This window comes from Lupinus angustifolius, chromosome LG19 (assembly GCF_001865875.1).
Source record: "Lupinus angustifolius cultivar Tanjil chromosome LG19, LupAngTanjil_v1.0, whole genome shotgun sequence".
NCBI lineage: Eukaryota > Viridiplantae > Streptophyta > Magnoliopsida > Fabales > Fabaceae > Lupinus > Lupinus angustifolius.
In genome coordinates this window covers 2,292,242-2,309,977 of record NC_032027.1, presented here as the reverse complement: position 1 = coordinate 2,309,977, position 17,736 = coordinate 2,292,242, and positions in this window count along the sequence as shown.

Genomic DNA, 17,736 nt, shown 5'->3' with positions numbered 1-17,736 from the left:
GAGTATGATAGTTCTTTTGAACTAGGATTGTCGAAGTAGACAATGGTGGTAGCGGTTGAGGCTTTCCAAGGAAGCTCCAAGGTTCAGTTTGACTGAGTATTGAAGAGGACGATTGTTGGTGAAATTTTGTGTAGAAGTTCCAATATATCGAAAGACTTCCTAGTAATAGGTGGCTAGGCAGCATGTTCCATTTGATGGAGGTACAGAAAGCTGTACTATAAGTTTGGAGAGCTAGGCTCTTGATAACATCATCAATGATACTCAGAAGGTCTATGCTATAGGGGAGCAATTAAAGAGAACTAGACATTGAACAAGGTGGAGTCATATATTCGCTAAGGTGGAGATTCTTGTGTAGATTTTATAAGGAGCGAGATATTCGTCTATTTCAATCAGGGTGGAGATTGTTGGGGATGTTTATGTTATTATATGAAGTCCAAAATTGCCTAGAATTATAATAGAGTAGAATATCAATGTTATATATTGGACTCAAGTCCCTTGTTATAATGTGCACCATATATGAGCACTAAATAGAAACACCCCATGGGCAGGTGGGCCCATGGGGGTGCTAGGGTTTGTAATCCTAATTCTCTAATAATATATTGGTAGCCGCTCAGCGCTCCCGAGGACGTAGACACAATTGACCAAACCCCGTTAACAAATTCTCTTGTCTCTTCTCTTATATTTATTCTATGCCTTTATTTGATTGCTTGTGGCCAACACTGCGCAACGATCGCTTCCGCTGCACCAACAAAGGTAAAGCAGAATAAACGCGGAAGACTACATGTTGCTATGTTTTCTTTGTCGGGTTTATACTCAATTGTAAAGTCATACCCAAGAAATTTGCCGGGTTTATGCCCTATGTAGTCCACTATGGTGCAACCGAAACAACACTTTGAAAATTTAGCAAATAGGACATGTTGCTGCAACAGTTTGAGAACCACTTCTAGATGCTCCAATTGAGAAGACCAAGTTGGGCTATATACAAGAATATCATTAAAAAAAACCAACACATTCTTGTGGAGCTGCTCCTTAAAAACAGAGTTCATAAGACTTTGGAATAATGTAAGAGCATTTGAGAGCCCAAAAGGCATATCAAGCCATTCATACAACCCTTGGTGAGTTCGAAATGCCATTTTATGCCTATCCTCATAAGTGACATGAATTTGATGATATCTTGACCGTAAATCCAATTTGGAAAAATAGTAAGCTCCAAATAATTCATCAAGCATCTCACCAACAGTCGGAATTGGAAAACTATCCTTAATAGTTATTGCATTCAGACCCATATAATATATGCAAAAGCGCCACAAACCATCTTTCTTTTTAACTAGTAAAACTAGTGAAGAGAAAGGGCATTACATGGTTGTATAATACTCTGATTAAGCATATCGAAAACCATCTGATCAATTTCAGATTTCTGACAATGAGGGTATCGATAAGGTCTTACTTTAACAGGATCGCTACCAATAAGTAAGGGAATATAATGATCCTAAAGCCGTGGTGGAGGTAACCCTGTGGGTTCATCAAATATATGCCAATAAGATTAAAGAAGGGCAACCAAATCCTCGGGTAAGGCAGTCAGAGCATCAACAAAGTTATTTTCCGAGAGTGAATGGAACTGAAGAGTGTAAAATGCGTCAATCGAGTGAGTATTTTGTAACCTACGAATGTAATGAAATTGGGCCTGACCTGGTTCTTTTGAAGATTCACCAATTAGCGTGATGAATTTGTTATTTAAGTAAAACTTGATGGATAAAGCATCATAATCGGACACATGAGGTCCCAAGATTTTGAGCCAATGGGCTCCCAACACCAAATCACCACCAGTGATTGGAAGCAAGTAAACAAGAGGGTGAAGGGTATGACCTTTTATTGTAACAGGAAGGTCGGGTATGAACCCTATAGTCGTGAGGGTGCTACCATTACACACCAAAACCTAAAATCGGGGTGATTCTTGAGTTGGGATTTTCAAGCATTGTGCAATGCACGACTGAAGGAAGTTATTAGAACTTCCACTATCCAAAAAAACTTGGATTTGATTACCTTGAATTTGGCCTTAAAAACGAAGAGTACCAGCCCCATGAGCACCTTTGAGAGCATTGAAAGATTAGTGATGATCGGTGTTGTCCTCTGGTGCCGAAGGAGAGTTAGGGGGATTTGGTGGATCATTTTCCAGCGATGCATCTTCAATTTCATCCACTTGCAACAATAGAAAATGCTTATTAGGGCATTTGTGTGTAGGTGAGAATTTTTCATCACAATAGAAACATAACCCTTTATCACGTTAGATTTGAATTTCAGCAGGAATAATACTACGAACAGGAAGTTGATGTGGGTACAGTAGGTGTAGGTTAGGTTGGGTTATAGGGGTGGGTAAGATGGGGTTTGTGTTTCGGGTTGTAGTGACGGGGTTCGTGTAGGAGTATGGTTTATTGGGTTGGTAGTTGGGCTTGGTAGATGGGTTATATTTTTATTCAAATAGTTTGGCAAGGGAAAAGGCTTTAGACAATGAATGAGGGTTTTGGGCTACTACCTCTGTGGATCTCTGGTTTAAGCAAGTAATAAAACAGTCCAAAATAACATCAGGACTAAGTCCATGGGAGCGGTTAGCAAGTGACGTGAAAACAATGTAAAAAACATTGACGGTGGTGATTTGGGTAAGTTTGAACAGAGCAGGTCGGGGGGATTTATAAGGGGAGGATCCATATTCAAGTTCTAAGGCATGTGTATATGAAGCCCATAAATGAAAAAGGTTGTTACGAGTCATCATCTAGAACTTAGGAATGGCGTCCTTTTCCATGTGAACGGCTGCAATGATAAGGCGGTGGTGGTCTAGCGTGGAGTAGTAATCAAAGAATTGTTTTTCTTTGAAAATCCAATTTAAAACCTCATAGCCATCAAATATGGGAAAATCAAGCTTGACGTTTCACAACTGGAATGGTTGTTGTCATTGTGAAAGAAAACCATCAGAGTTCATACTACCATTAAAAGCAGAGGTGAGATGGAGAGTGTTGAGTTGAACTTCCACTCGGTCTAGCCTAGCCATATTAGCGTGATGTGCCTCGACATAATCGTCATGACGAGTGTCGGCATCCTCCATCATTTTTTGCATCGTAGCATTGAGGTTGTTAATGGCAGTATCCAACCCTTTGATATGAGTGTTTTCCGCCATGGTAGAAGATGAAAGCACCAAATGTAATTGTTGAAGTTCGTATGAATAGAATTAGCAATGAAATCCCATAATTTATATTACCAAGTCGGAACAATACAAGGAAAAGTGTATGAAAAATAGACTATGTGAGGTACTACACACAATACTCACTTCTAGGAATGTAAAACGTTACTAAAGTAATATCCATAAGAATCACTCCAAAAGGAATGCCACGGGAAAGGAGGAATGTTCTCAAAATTCTGCACACCTTCCTCAATACCCCTTCCTCTTACTTGTATTGTCAAAAAGGAATATTTTCAGTTATGAATTTTCTATCTTTGGCCTCTCCTTGGTTCCATGATGTGCGGGTCCATTGCTAGTTGTCCTTTGTTCATTTTATTTTGTCTTTTTCCTACAACTGTCTCAGCCCCTCTCACACTTTTTTCTTTGCTCATAACACAAACTTATTATTTTTCAAAGTAGGTACTTTTCTAGTGATAGAGAACACTATAATGAATTGGAAGACACATATGAAGTGTTGAAGGCTGGAGGAGGTATCATAAATTATCTCTTTTGTGGAAGAACCTCTTAGCTACACTTGATCAATATCCTGACATTTCACAAAACAAGTATTATGATGAAACTTTAAATAGCAGAAACTGTCTCATGCAAATTGATATAGAATGAGAAAAATCTTGGTAAAAGAAGGTATAAGAAGAAGATTCTTAAAAGAGAGAAACATTTGTATCAAGAGATGATGAAAAGTATAATTGCCACAAGATTTTATATAGACATCAGATTAATTACCCTTTGTGTCTAGGTGGAATTCATTGTTTGTTCATGCACAAGAGTAGGATCTGATGCTCCTTCCAAAAAGTGTAACTCCAAGGAATTGAAAATTTGATTTTTTTTAGTCCACATGAGATCCAATGAGGTTTTATACTACTAGACCAATGCTTTGTTGATAAAATGATTAGAATGCAAGCCTTGAGAAGAAAAACCAAAACCATTATAACCTGGAAAGTATGGAAACGAAAGCAATGGCTTATTGCTTCCAGTAGACAATGCAAAATGATGTGGTGCATGTCGTAAAAAAGGTGGGGCATATTGGCGAAAATATACACCAAAACCAAGAGGTGCACCACAGGAATGAGCACAAGTGACACCATAGTTGGAAGGTACTGTTAGAAATTCCTTATGATTGGTGAAATATCAATCACATGATTTTAAATCTCATGATTCTCACAATAATATAAAACAAGAGTGCAATATCATACCTGAATTCATGTTCTCTAATATACTCCTTTGATCTACCTTTCTGAGAGAGTTTTGGTATGATAATCTTCCTCAACCAAATCATTAATTCCTTTTGGGACCTTCATTTTCTGTCTGATGGAGAGAGTTGAAAAATGTTTGTGATTTGGTGTATTGGGGACCATAACCGTTCATTATGTGTTAACTTATAGGATTCATATTATCCCCTATGGGCCAACCTGTTGGGTATTAACTTAGTAAGCTCATATTTGTTATTAGTTTTTAGAAGTCTTATGGGTTGTCAGTAATTAGATCACTTATTTTGTAACCCAAAATAAATAGCTGATATAATTGCATTAAATATATGATGTCCACCTTAATTAGAAATTATGAATTTCTAACAATCTCTCACTTGGGCTTCATATTTTCTTGAACAAATTATATCACATATTCTTTAGGCGCACATCTGTAAGCTATTTATATTAGACTTCTCCTTAATATAATATCGTCCATCTCATATATCAACTATGGAACCACCACGACTTTCATCATATTGAAGCGTGACTCGACCACCATAATCACTATAATAATATACTTAATGAGATAGATCAAATATGGATAACTGACATGGAAATTTCATGCAATGTGATCCGAAACATGTTTATTTCCAACTAGTCATTCTTTATTCTTTAGTGAGATAAATTCAAAGTCTTTAATTGCAACACAATAGTTACAATGCACAATTTCAAAATAGAACAATAAATCATCAACTTTATTATGCATAAAAACTGTATATAATATCCAAAGTAAATCATAAAACATATAGACTCCCACTGAACTAAGGTATCCTAAGGAACAACACTCATATGAGCAACATGCTCATGAAAGACTTTAGGTACCAAACCCTTAGTTAGTGGATCAGCTAGCATAAAATTTGTCCCTATACTCTATGAAAATTTGTCCCTTTTGAACACTTTCTTTAACAACCAGAAACTTGATGTCATTAAATTTTGACTTTGTAGAACTCCTATTGTTGTTGGAGTAAAGAACCGCAGACTTGTTGTGACAATAAATTCTCAATGGTTGTTCAATACCATCGACCACACGTAAGCCAATGACAAAATTCTACAACCATATGCCATGGTCATATGTTTCAAAACAAGCCATGAACTCTGCAGCCATGGTTGAAGGAGCTATAAGCATCTATTTTTCCGACTTCTAAGAGATAGCACCTCCATCCAATATAAACACATATTCAGAGGTGGAGTGTGTGTTGTTTAGACATCCAGCTAAATCGGAGTCAGAGTACCCAATGATCTCTAAATTCCCAAACCTCTGATAAGTGAGCATATAGTCATTTGTTCTCTTCAAGTAACGCATAACACGTTTGACTGCCTTTCAATGATGCATTCCAGGATTACTCAAATATCTTCCTAAAACTCCCACAACAAATGTTATGTAGGGACATGTGCAAACTTGAGCATACATTAGACTTCCTACTATAGAGGCATGAGAAATCTTTCAAGGTCATCTTTGGGGCACTATTCGAGACTAAACTTGTCTCTCTTAGTTATAGGGGTATCCCCTAGTTTACTGTCTTTCATGCCAAACCTATTCAGAACTTTATCTATATAGCTTTCTCGTGACAACCTTAGGATACCTTGAGAGTGATCTCTCAATGTCTGAATACCTAATACAAAAGAAGATTCCCCAAGATCTTTCATTTTGAAATTCTTCGTTAGAAATCTCTTGGTCTCATGCAATGGTCCTATATCACTTCTAGCAAGCATTATATCATCGACATATAATACCAGGAATATAAATTTACTACCACTGAACCTATGGTACATGCAATCATCAACTTTATTTGCCTCAAAACCATAGGAGTTAATAACTTGTTGAAACTTATGATTCCATTGACGAGAAGCTTGTTTAAGCTCACAGATGAATTTCTTTAATTTGCATACCATTGACTTTGAGCCAACGGACACAAAGTTTTCTGGTTGTACCATATAGATCATTTCTTTAATGTCACCATTTAGAAATGCAGTCTTAACATCCATCTGATGTATCACTAAATCAAAATGAGCTACTAGTGTCAATATTATTCTAAAAGAATCCTTCGAAGATACTTAAGAGAAAGTTTCTTTATAATCAATGTCTTATTTATGAGTGAAGCCTTTAGAAACTAGACGAGCTTTATATCTATCAATATTACCCTTTGAATCCCTCTTGGTTTTAAATATCCATTGCAACCAATGTGTTTCGCACCTTTAGGTAATTCGACAAGATCCCAAATGTCATTATCATTCGTAGACTTCATCTCATCCTTCATGGCATCGATTCACTTTTGAGAGTTATAACTTTTCTTGGCTTGACAGAAGTTCAATGGATCATCTTCTGCTAACCCAATGTTATCCTCATGTTCTTGAAGAAATACAATATAATCATCAGGAATTGCACTTCTCATCTCTCTAGTAGATCTCCTTAATGGCACTTCTGCTTCTTGAGGTTGTTGAATTCGTTCTATAAGTAATTGAGGGAGTACCTCATTGATGTCTTGCTCTGGAATATTGTTAGGGACAATATTCTGAACGTTATCTTTTATTACCAAATTTATTCCTTGAATGGTAATAGGCACAAGAACTTGTTCAATATTAGTGTCACATTCTTCCTTAAAGACAAGATTTCTTATGTTCTCTTCCTTCCCAAAATCAACTTCCTCAAGAAATCTTGCATTTCCCGTCTAAAAAAAAGTCTTAAAGTGGGATCATAAATTTATAGCCCCGAGAGCGTTCAGCTGGACAACCCCAAATGTGCAAGTTTTTTAAGCTTGGTCTTTTATTAGTCCAAATCTAATATGTGGTTTTGTTAACTACTTTACTTGACACCTTATTAAGGATGTAAATTATGGTCTTTAAAGCTTCCCCCCCAAAGAGACTCTGGTAAGGAAGAATGACTAATCATACTTCTCACCATATCCTTAAGAATTCAGTTTCATCGCTCAAAAACACCATTCATGGTAGGTTTGCCTAGCATAGTGTATTGCAGAACAATTCCAAACTCTCTGAGGAAAAACGCAAATGACCCTAAACGGTTTTCTCCTTATCCATCATATCTGTCATAGTATTCACCACCACGGTCAGATTTGACAGCCTTAATTTTCTTTCCAAGTTGAAGTTCAACTTCAACCTTGAAAGACTTGAAAACATTTAAGGATTGAGACTTCTCATGTTTAAGTTATAGGTAGTCGTACCTAGAGTAATCGTATATGAACGTAATATAATAATATTGTCCATTCCAATAAGCCATATGGAAATGACCACATATATCTGTGTGTGTTAGTTCTAAGATATCTTTAGCTCTTTCAGCACCCAATTTCCTTTTGTTTGTCGGTTTTCCCTTTATGCACTCAACACAGACTTCAAAGTCTGATAAATCTAAAGGGTCAAGAATTTCATCTGACACAAGTCTTTGTATTCTTTTTTTAGATATATAACCTAAACGCTTGTGTCATAAGGTGACTAAATTCTCTTTTAATTTTCGTTTTGTATCACATGAATTTGTTTGCAGTATTTCATTATTGGAACTAGAAACATCAAACATATGTAGATTATCAATTAAAGAACCAGAACCAACAATATTTGAATTTTTACATAGACTAACTTTATTATTGCCAAAAGAACAAGAAAAACCAAATTTGTCCAAACTGGAAATACTAATCAAATTTCGCCTAAAAGACGGTACAACAAATGTCTCAAATAAATCCAAATGGAAATCAGTTTTTATATATAATCTAAATGTTCCAATAGCCTCAACTTCAACTCTTTTGTCATCGCCCATAAAGATGAATCTTACATCATCACTTGGTTGTTGGCTCGACAAGCAACTCTGTATAGTGATACTTATGTGAGTAGTAGCATCAGAATCCACCCACCAAGTATCATTGGGTACAAAAGCTAAATTAATTTCAGAAAAATCAAGAGTGAGAAATTTACCCTTCTTAACACGCCATGAGGCATATTTAGGACACTCTTTCTTCAGGTGACCTTGCTTCTTACAGAAGTAGTAGGTAAATTCCTCACCACTCTTCAATTTCTTTTGTTGAGAAGGCTCTTTCGCAACACACTTATTGCTCTTTCTTTTCTTATTTTGAGGGGTCATAGTCAAGTAAGGACTTTCAGTCTTATCTCTCTGCAACCTCTCTTCCTCTTGCACACAGTAAGATATAAGCTCATTGAGGGACAATTTGTTCTTCTGGGTGTTATAACTCACTTTGAATCGTCCAAAATGTGCATGAAGAGAGATCAAAACCAAGTGCACGAGCAAGTCATCACCAAGCTCTAACTTAAGTGACTTGAGTTTTGATACGAGATTAGACATCTCCATAATATACTCCTTTACATTCCCTTTGCCTATATACTTCATGGATATGAGTTTAGTCAAAAGGCTAATTGTCTCCGCCTTTTCATTTTTGGCAAAGAATTGTTCTACTTCTTCAAGGAACTTCCTTGCACTTTGACCCTTAGAGATAGAGCCCCGAAACACATCTAGAATAGAGCGTTTCATGATCATTAGGCACATTCAGTTAGAGTGTTTCATGATCATCAGGCACATTCAGTTAGAGCATTCTCATTTCTCAATTTCAGGCTCATCGAGGTTTTCTGCAGTAGAAATGGATTTCTCCATACAAAGTGCTAGATCCAAATCCATACAACTGAGAATAATTTCTACAGCTTCTTTCAAGACCTTAAAGTTTGTCCCATTCAGCAACGAGATGTTATTAATTTGAGCAGAAATATTTGCAGCATTGGTAAAAGACACTAAATCCATAGAACAAAGAATTAATAACATGTTCACACCTAAACAAATAAGTCATGTAACATATAAAACAAGACATATTCACATAATAGACCCATCACAAGATACATAGCACAAAATAAGTTTCTAGTCTTTGGACAGAGAAATTAATTTATAAGTGGTACTCTCAATATAATGATCAAATACTAACAATTAGTTCTCTCAAATACTAGCATTTCTTTGGACCGACTATTATTCACATGAAAAAAACTTTATAATTGTTACATATTTATCATCACATATATGTTATTATTTGGCCAAATTGTGTTTTCCTTTGGGCCGAACACAATTCGCATAAATAATCTCATACTTTTCTGTGTGATTTCAATTAATTTTCACAATAGAGGTTACTTTGGTAACATATTGCATCAATTAATTCAAAATAATTATCAGAAAAAAGTAAAGAATATGTGTCCATTATAAAAAATAATTATCTTGCAATTAAAACCTTCAGATTTGATATCTTTTATGATTAACAAATTGTATCGCACAATATAATTCCAAATCAAAAGATATGTTCATGCATATTTTAAAACATATAGAATATAACTTGCTTATATAGATATGGTCAAACGAGAAAAAAAATTATGAATCCAGTTTTCAAAAAAAATTGCAAACCAAACAAATACTTATGTGTGATAACTCTTGGATTAGAACATAAATTGTATAATTACATTGAGAAAATTTGTGTGAAACATACTGTAAATATATTACGCCCTTCTTGAATATTTTCATTTTGTGTATACTCAAGCAAGTATATACATGTTTCTTGCAAACAATTATTTATCATGTGCATACACATATACAAGTTTCAAAATAATGATTTGAAACCAAAAAGAAATTGCAGGGAAAAAAAGCAAAACATCAAAAAACTTCATTCATATGAAATATATAAATATATTTATATATGTTCTTCCATGAATTCAAAATCTTCATATTTGAAATGAAAAAAATGAATTGCTATGCAGGGAAAAAAGGACGCAACTCATAACGTCAGAGAGAAAAAAACAATTGAACAGTTATAGCATATTTAATTCCATATGAATTCAATCTCCCTCACATAGATGGTGTGAATTGTTCATGACAGTATCTTATATATAACATAAACATTGAGGTGTTTAAAAAAATTCCCATTTTTTATATAATATAATAGCGGAAACTTAAAATTAGGCTTCATGTAAAAAATTTGGGATAACACATTTAGTGGAGAATCATAAAATTCAGAACTTATGCTCTGATACCACTTGTTGGAAATTCCTTATGATTGGTGAAATACCAATCATAAGATCTTGAATCTCATGATTCTCACAATAATATAAAACAAGAGTGAAATGTCATGTCTGATTTCATGTTCTCTGATATACTCATTTGGTCTACCTTACTGAGAGAGTTTTGGTATGATGATTTTCCTCAACTAAATCCTTAATTCTTTTTTAGACCTTCGTTTTCCCTCTGATGGGGAAATGTAAAAACTGTCTGTGATTTGGTGTATTGGGGACCATAACTATTCCTTATGTGTTAAATTATAGGGTTCCCATTATCCTCTATGGGCTAACCTGTTGAGTATTTACTCATTAAGCTCATATCCGTTATAAGTTTTAGAAATCTTATGAGTTGCCCGTAATTAAATCACTTATTTTGTAACCCAAAATAAATAGTCGATATAATTATATTAAATATATGATGTCCAACTTAATCATAATACAATTGCTCCACATTAACAAAATGATAAATCATGGCCGTAACGGTTTCAATAGTACATAATAGAAACCACCTATAGGTCCAAAATGGCAAATTTACTTGGTTGGTGCACTTTGACCAAAATATTATGGTTTTAGTGCACCTTTTAAAAAAATTACCAAATTGGTGCACTTTTCACAAACTCGGTAATAGCATAGTCGAGTTTTTTTTATTTTTTATGGTCCCACACGAAACTCGGCAACTAGGATGTAGAGTTTTATATATATTGTTTTTTTAATATAATCGTCAATAAGGATGTAGAGTTTCAATTATTTTTTTAATTTCCTATATTGAAATCGGAAATCACGATGCCAACTTTTTTAAATATTGCATTTTAGTAATTCGGCAACAATGTTTAATTTTTTTTAATTAGGTATTGTTCACATTTTAAAAATAACATGTTACAAGGCATATTCATTTTGCAAAACATGAATATACAAGGCAACAACAATAAAAATTATTCTAATAAATATGAATATACATTTTTGCATTTCAATAACAATAACATTCTGAATTAAGTTTTCACATTTTTTTGGTACTATTAGGAGTATCTCCTTACCCTATTGGGTAAGAAACTAATCTATTTCAGTGTGTGTGACTGTCCCTCTTAACAAATGTCGCTCAAATAATTGAAATTATGAGCTTTTGGTCATCCTCCGGATCTTACACCACGAAACTGACACCAAATGTCATAATTTCAATTATTGGGAGTGACACTTGTTAAGAAAGACAATCACACACACTGAAATAGATTAGTTTTTTACCCAAAAGGGTGACGAGATACTCCTAGTAGTATAAAAAAAATATGAAAACTTAATTCAAAATGTTATTGTTATTGAAATGCAAAAATGTATATTCATATTTGTTAGAATAATTTTTATTGTTGTTGTCTTGTATATTCATGTTTTGCAAATTGGATATGCCTTGCAACATGTTATTTTTAAAATGTGAACAATACCTAATTAAAAAATAAATAAACAATACTCGGCAACTTTGTTGCCGAGTTACTAAAATGCAATATTTAAAATAGTTGGCATCGTGTTTGCCGATTTCAATATAGGAAATTGAAACTCTACATCCTTGTTGACGATTATATTAAAAAATCAATATATATAAAACTCTACATCCTAGTTGCCGAGTTTCGTGTGAGACCAAAAAAAAAAAAAAAGACACTCGACTATGCTATAACCGAGTTTGTGAAAAGTGCACAAATTTGGTATTTTTTTTTAAAAAGTGCACTAAAACCATAATATTTTAGTCAAAGTGCACCAACCAAGTAAATTTACCAGTCCAAAATGGTCACCACTATCATGATATCCTCTACCACCATGAAAGATATGACGAAGACAATAGAGTGTTAAGGAAAATGACTTTAAGATTGCATAATAGGATCCGGCGACCAGAACATGTAAAATGAATGGGCATATGAGATGAGATTGATTTAAGTAGGGGTGAGCATAATCAGGATTATCTGTTCTCAAAATTTTGTGCCCACATGATACAAATCAATCATATCACACCAAATAGTATAAAAATGTTATTTTATATTTTGTTTTTTAAGTAGGTGTCAACTTTCAATTGGTTCGGTATACGATGTGTCATAAAAAAATGGGACAGCTGATCCCCATTCAGGGTGAGCAGGACTCGACCTACCCACTTACCCGGTTTGGACCAATCATGACCGGACTCGAATATAATTGAGTTTCATCGAGTCTAGACGAATAAGTTGCAATTAGATCTGGTAAATATATATAGTCGAGCAAGGGATAAACATAAACCGACCTGACTCATTGTCACTCACTCATCATGTTTGTATGCATGTATTTTCAATTGCGTAAGAGTAATGCCAACTCTTTAGTCAGGTATAATTGATTCTCTAATTTTTTTAACACATATACACTATTAACAATATATACAGATATATCATTGTATATGACAAATTACATATTCATAATAATATGTATTATTGAGAATACTTTATCTAAAATGTATATGCATTATATTTAATAGGGTCTAGGTTCGGGTTCAAAGGCTGACATAGTTGATATATAAAGTCTATTATATTCAAATCTAGGGTCGGGTTCAAATTCAAAAAATAATCTGAACAACATTTAGGGTCGAATAAGAAACATCTCAATTCAGTCCTTGTTCACCCGCAAGATCTATTAGAGTCTTATACTACTAGATCAACACACTATTAGTTGTTGTTATACCCTTCTCAATTCCCTTCCCCATTATACTCTATAATTATGTTATTCTCTTCATAGAAATGAAGATGAAATAATGATTCATGAAAAAATTAATTAATAATATCTTAAACTTTAAAAATGATATTTAAATCACTTTTTTTCTTCTAATCAACTATACATAAATCAATGGAAGGAGTAATTAATAATTAAGATCTAACTGATTATCACTCACATAACTATATCTCCATTGACTATTGGCTTTTCTAAAGTATTTTTTTTTCTTAAAGTACACAGTAAATTATGCACAAAATACATTTTGTCCCATGTGAAAAGAATCTAAACATTTCTCAATTACTCCCAATTTTTATTTTCATCTATAAATGAAAACCTCATAACTGAAACTGTTTGCCAGCCCGTACCTCATAACATTGGATTTGGGCTCCGATTTGGCGCAGGCTTATTGAACATTGGGCCTTTGCTAATAAACCATGGATAAAATTAATATTGTAGTCCGTAATATAGATAAACAATAATATTTGAGTTAATTACACTCATATTCATTGAGTTTAAATGAAATTGTATAAAAAATTATCTTTTTTTCATATACATAATTTATAATTTATATGCATGTATTACAGTGACTATCCTTAGAGGATATATAAATGTAATTTTTAAATAAAAAATGTGTAATGATCGTAATTAAGTTAAATAATATATGACATATTATACAGACAAGTCCAAATAATATAAAACTCAATGTTTTTTATTATTTTTGGTTCGTTACAAAACAGTATAAGAGTGATTTAAACAACATTTCATTAGAATTCTTGAGTATTTTGTAACGAATAAAAAATAATGTAGAGACATTGACTCTTATATTATTTGGACTTATGTGCATAATATACATGTTTTGTTTAACTTAATTACATTTATCACAAGTTTTTTGTTTAAAAGATTACATTTATATCTCCTGCATGGATAGTCAGTGTAATATATGTATATATATTAAAAGCGGTTTGAATAGGGGTAAAAAAATGGTGGATAATTTACGTAATTTCACTAAAATGAGTGTGAGTATAATTTACTTATAATCCCATATTGACAACTTTTAAGTTTTTAGACGAATATTTAAGATGTACATACACATAACATATAAGCTTCTAAAAGAGAAATTGAAATTATAAGAGAACACTACTCATATATGATTCACTAGCTAGTGCACAAGTTTAACACTTTGTCCATCTTGTGAGAGTGATTGATGAACAAATTGATTTTAATGCAAAGCCTAATTGAGTGTCGGTGGGACTTCCCTTTCAGAATTTGTCTCTTAATTTGAAAGGAAATTGTTCAATAATTGCAACTTAGAATTATATCAAACCTTTCTTTGAATTTTGTCAAGGCATGTCATGTGGAGGATGGAATAAGCATCCAAAGTATTCAAAAATCAATTCCTATATCATTATCAATTTATTGCAGTCTCTTTGTTTTATCTTCATGTAATAATTTCAAAGATATACTTGGCTATAAATATGGCAGCAAGAAATACTTTCATTTTGCTAATGATAATAAATATCTCCTTGTTTTCCGATGCAACCTTCTGAAATTTTCTTTGCATATGAGAAATTAATAGTATTTTACATCGCATAAAATTCAAACTTCTCATAACATCTCGGCTAGAATTTTTTCAATGTTAACATATGTCATAAATACGTTATTCGAGAAAGAGAAATGTCAATTTTTATCTTCAAATTTGATATTTTAACATATAGAGAATTAATGAACTTAGTTTACCAAATCTGAATTTTCTGCTTGTATTCCTTTAGCAATGCATTTAGGGCTTTTGTAAACAATATATTTTTTTAATTTTTAGAAAGTACTCTGGACCTTTTGTGAATGATAACAAATATATAAAGACACTTTTTAAAGAATGAAATAATAAAAAAGTGCTATATTGAATAAATAGGAAAAAAAATTAGTTATCTTTGTGAGACACAAAATTTCTTAAAGAATTCTCTTAGCCCGCTTCTTAATAATATGGAAGGGTTCTTTTAGTGGTTAGGACATGAGAGAAGATTATAAATCTAAATTATGTTCATCGCCTCGTATTTGATGGAGATTACGTCACATGACATAAATAATTTATTAATGATTATAATTTTAAATTATTTAATAATAAAATCACATATTCTCCTCATATTCTAATATTAGATTCTCCAGTATTGAAGAAAATATGAAGTTATAGAAAATAGTATGTTATTATTATGTCGAATGATAACATTAATATGGTGGTTGACACTGATGTTAATATATGACTGTATGATGAGAAATTGATCTATCAAATCATGCTCATTTCAAATTAGGTAAATATCATATGATAGATCAACAATATAACCTTATCTCACTCATTTACCAAACTCTAGATCACAATAAGATAAAACAAACTATCCTAATTAATATCATGTCCATAAAACAATTCCTAAATATCAACGAGTGTTGATTCAAGTGGTACATGTTTGATTCCCTTTAAACAAGGTCTTAGGTTCGAGTCTTGTGAATGAAAATAATACCCACCTAGGAGAGTTAGCCACATATACCTATGAATGTTCTCGACGCATACATGATTGCCTCCTGTATGATGACACATGTGGGAAACAAAAAAAAACAAGCCTTAAATATAGAACAACATTTGACACTAAGACTCTATTTACGAGTTAGGAGAAAAAGAAAATGGGACAGATCAAAAGGCAATGACGGGGAAGGGAATGAGAAAGAAATGCAAATCAAGCTAAATCTATCTATTGTTTGGGATTGTGAATTTTAGATAAGAAGAGAATGAAGAGTTAACTAAAGTAATGATAATACAATAATATTATTTTATTATTCGTTTACAAATCTAATTATAAATTTTTAGTAAGAACATTCCTATATTTTGACATGTTTGTCTTGAGAAAGAACTCCACATTAGGAAAACTGTGAAAATCAATATGTGAAAAGTTTTAGAGTATTCTAGAAAATCGTAAAACTTTCTCCTCTCTTTCACCTAACTCTCAAAAAAGTGAAAGAGTTTTCAAAGTGGTTTTAGAGTATTCTAGAAAATCGTAAAACTTTCTCCTCTCTTTCACCTAACTCTCAAAAAAGTGAAAGAGTTTTCAAAGTGACCCCTTCAATTCTCTCCCTCTAAAATAACACTTACAAATATAAGATGAAGAATTCTTATATGGAAAATACTTTAACTAAGACAAAATAATTGATATTTTGTCTTCTATGGTTAATATAAAAAAAGTGTCATTTATAACCTTTGTAGTTGTTACTAAAATTGTTTCTATTAAGTGACTTTTAAGATTGTAGCATGCAAATTAAAAAAAATATAGTTTATATTTCTTTTTATTAACATTTTATTGTTATATTAATGATTATAATAAGATAATAAAGTATTTATAATATCATAAGATAATTTATCTCCTCAAAGTTATTAAGAGTTTTACATGTCTAATATTTTATTTAGTTTTTAGAAATATTTTTTTAGAAATGATTAGATATGTTACATATCATAATTTTAGTGGTTGAATGAAATAACTTATATAAGAAGATAATTTATTTTTTATAATAATTATAATCAGTCATTTTTAATTAACATCTCTTTTACTAATTTGATAGGGAAAAGTTGTAAAAACATTCATTAATATCAAATGCCACTAGTTTACCAACGGATGTTGGTTCAAGTGATACATGATTGATTTCTTTTAAGTAAATTCTCAAGTTCAAGTTTTGTGGATGGAAAAAATACTCGCTTAAAGGATTAACCCCACATACTTATAAATGTTTCCATCTCAAACAAGATTGCCTCTAGTGTGAAAATACATTTAAGAAACAAAAAAAACAATACTAGTTTTAATATTTTCTCTTTACTCCTCTCCTCTTTCAATTTCTGACCCAAAAGATAAGTTTTTGGTTGAAGATCCAACAAAGGACAATCGAAAAGAAAACTATATTTAAAATAATTCAAAAATTGGAAGATGACTGAAGAGAAAATAACAGGTGAAAATCTATCTTCTCTCGTCTCTTGTCTAAATTTCGTATTGCTTGAGAAAAATGTTTAAAAAAAATTTGTACATTAAGGATATTCTTTAACTTTTAGTAAAGAACTAAACCCTTTCAGAATCATGATTGACATTCTCAGGAATTGAATTCTTACCTTTTTTATTATTTTAAGGATTTAGCGAAACCTTGTATTATTTGACCAACATCTTGTTGGCGAAAAATACTTAAATGTTTAAGTAAAATTATGTTTCAAACTAAATATTGAATGGCATTTTACTTCTTATTTTCCTCCACGATTTTTTTTCCTATCTAACTAGACCAAATTTTGATTTAACGTTGGATTTCAACAATCAATAACAAAGCCTTAGAGCATCTCCGATACAAAGTGAAAACTTTATTTTTATTTGGATCCCATCGTATTATTTGATAATTTATTACATCTTCCTATGAAATAAGAACAATATATATTTTTCTTATAATGATAAATATCATTCTTATTTT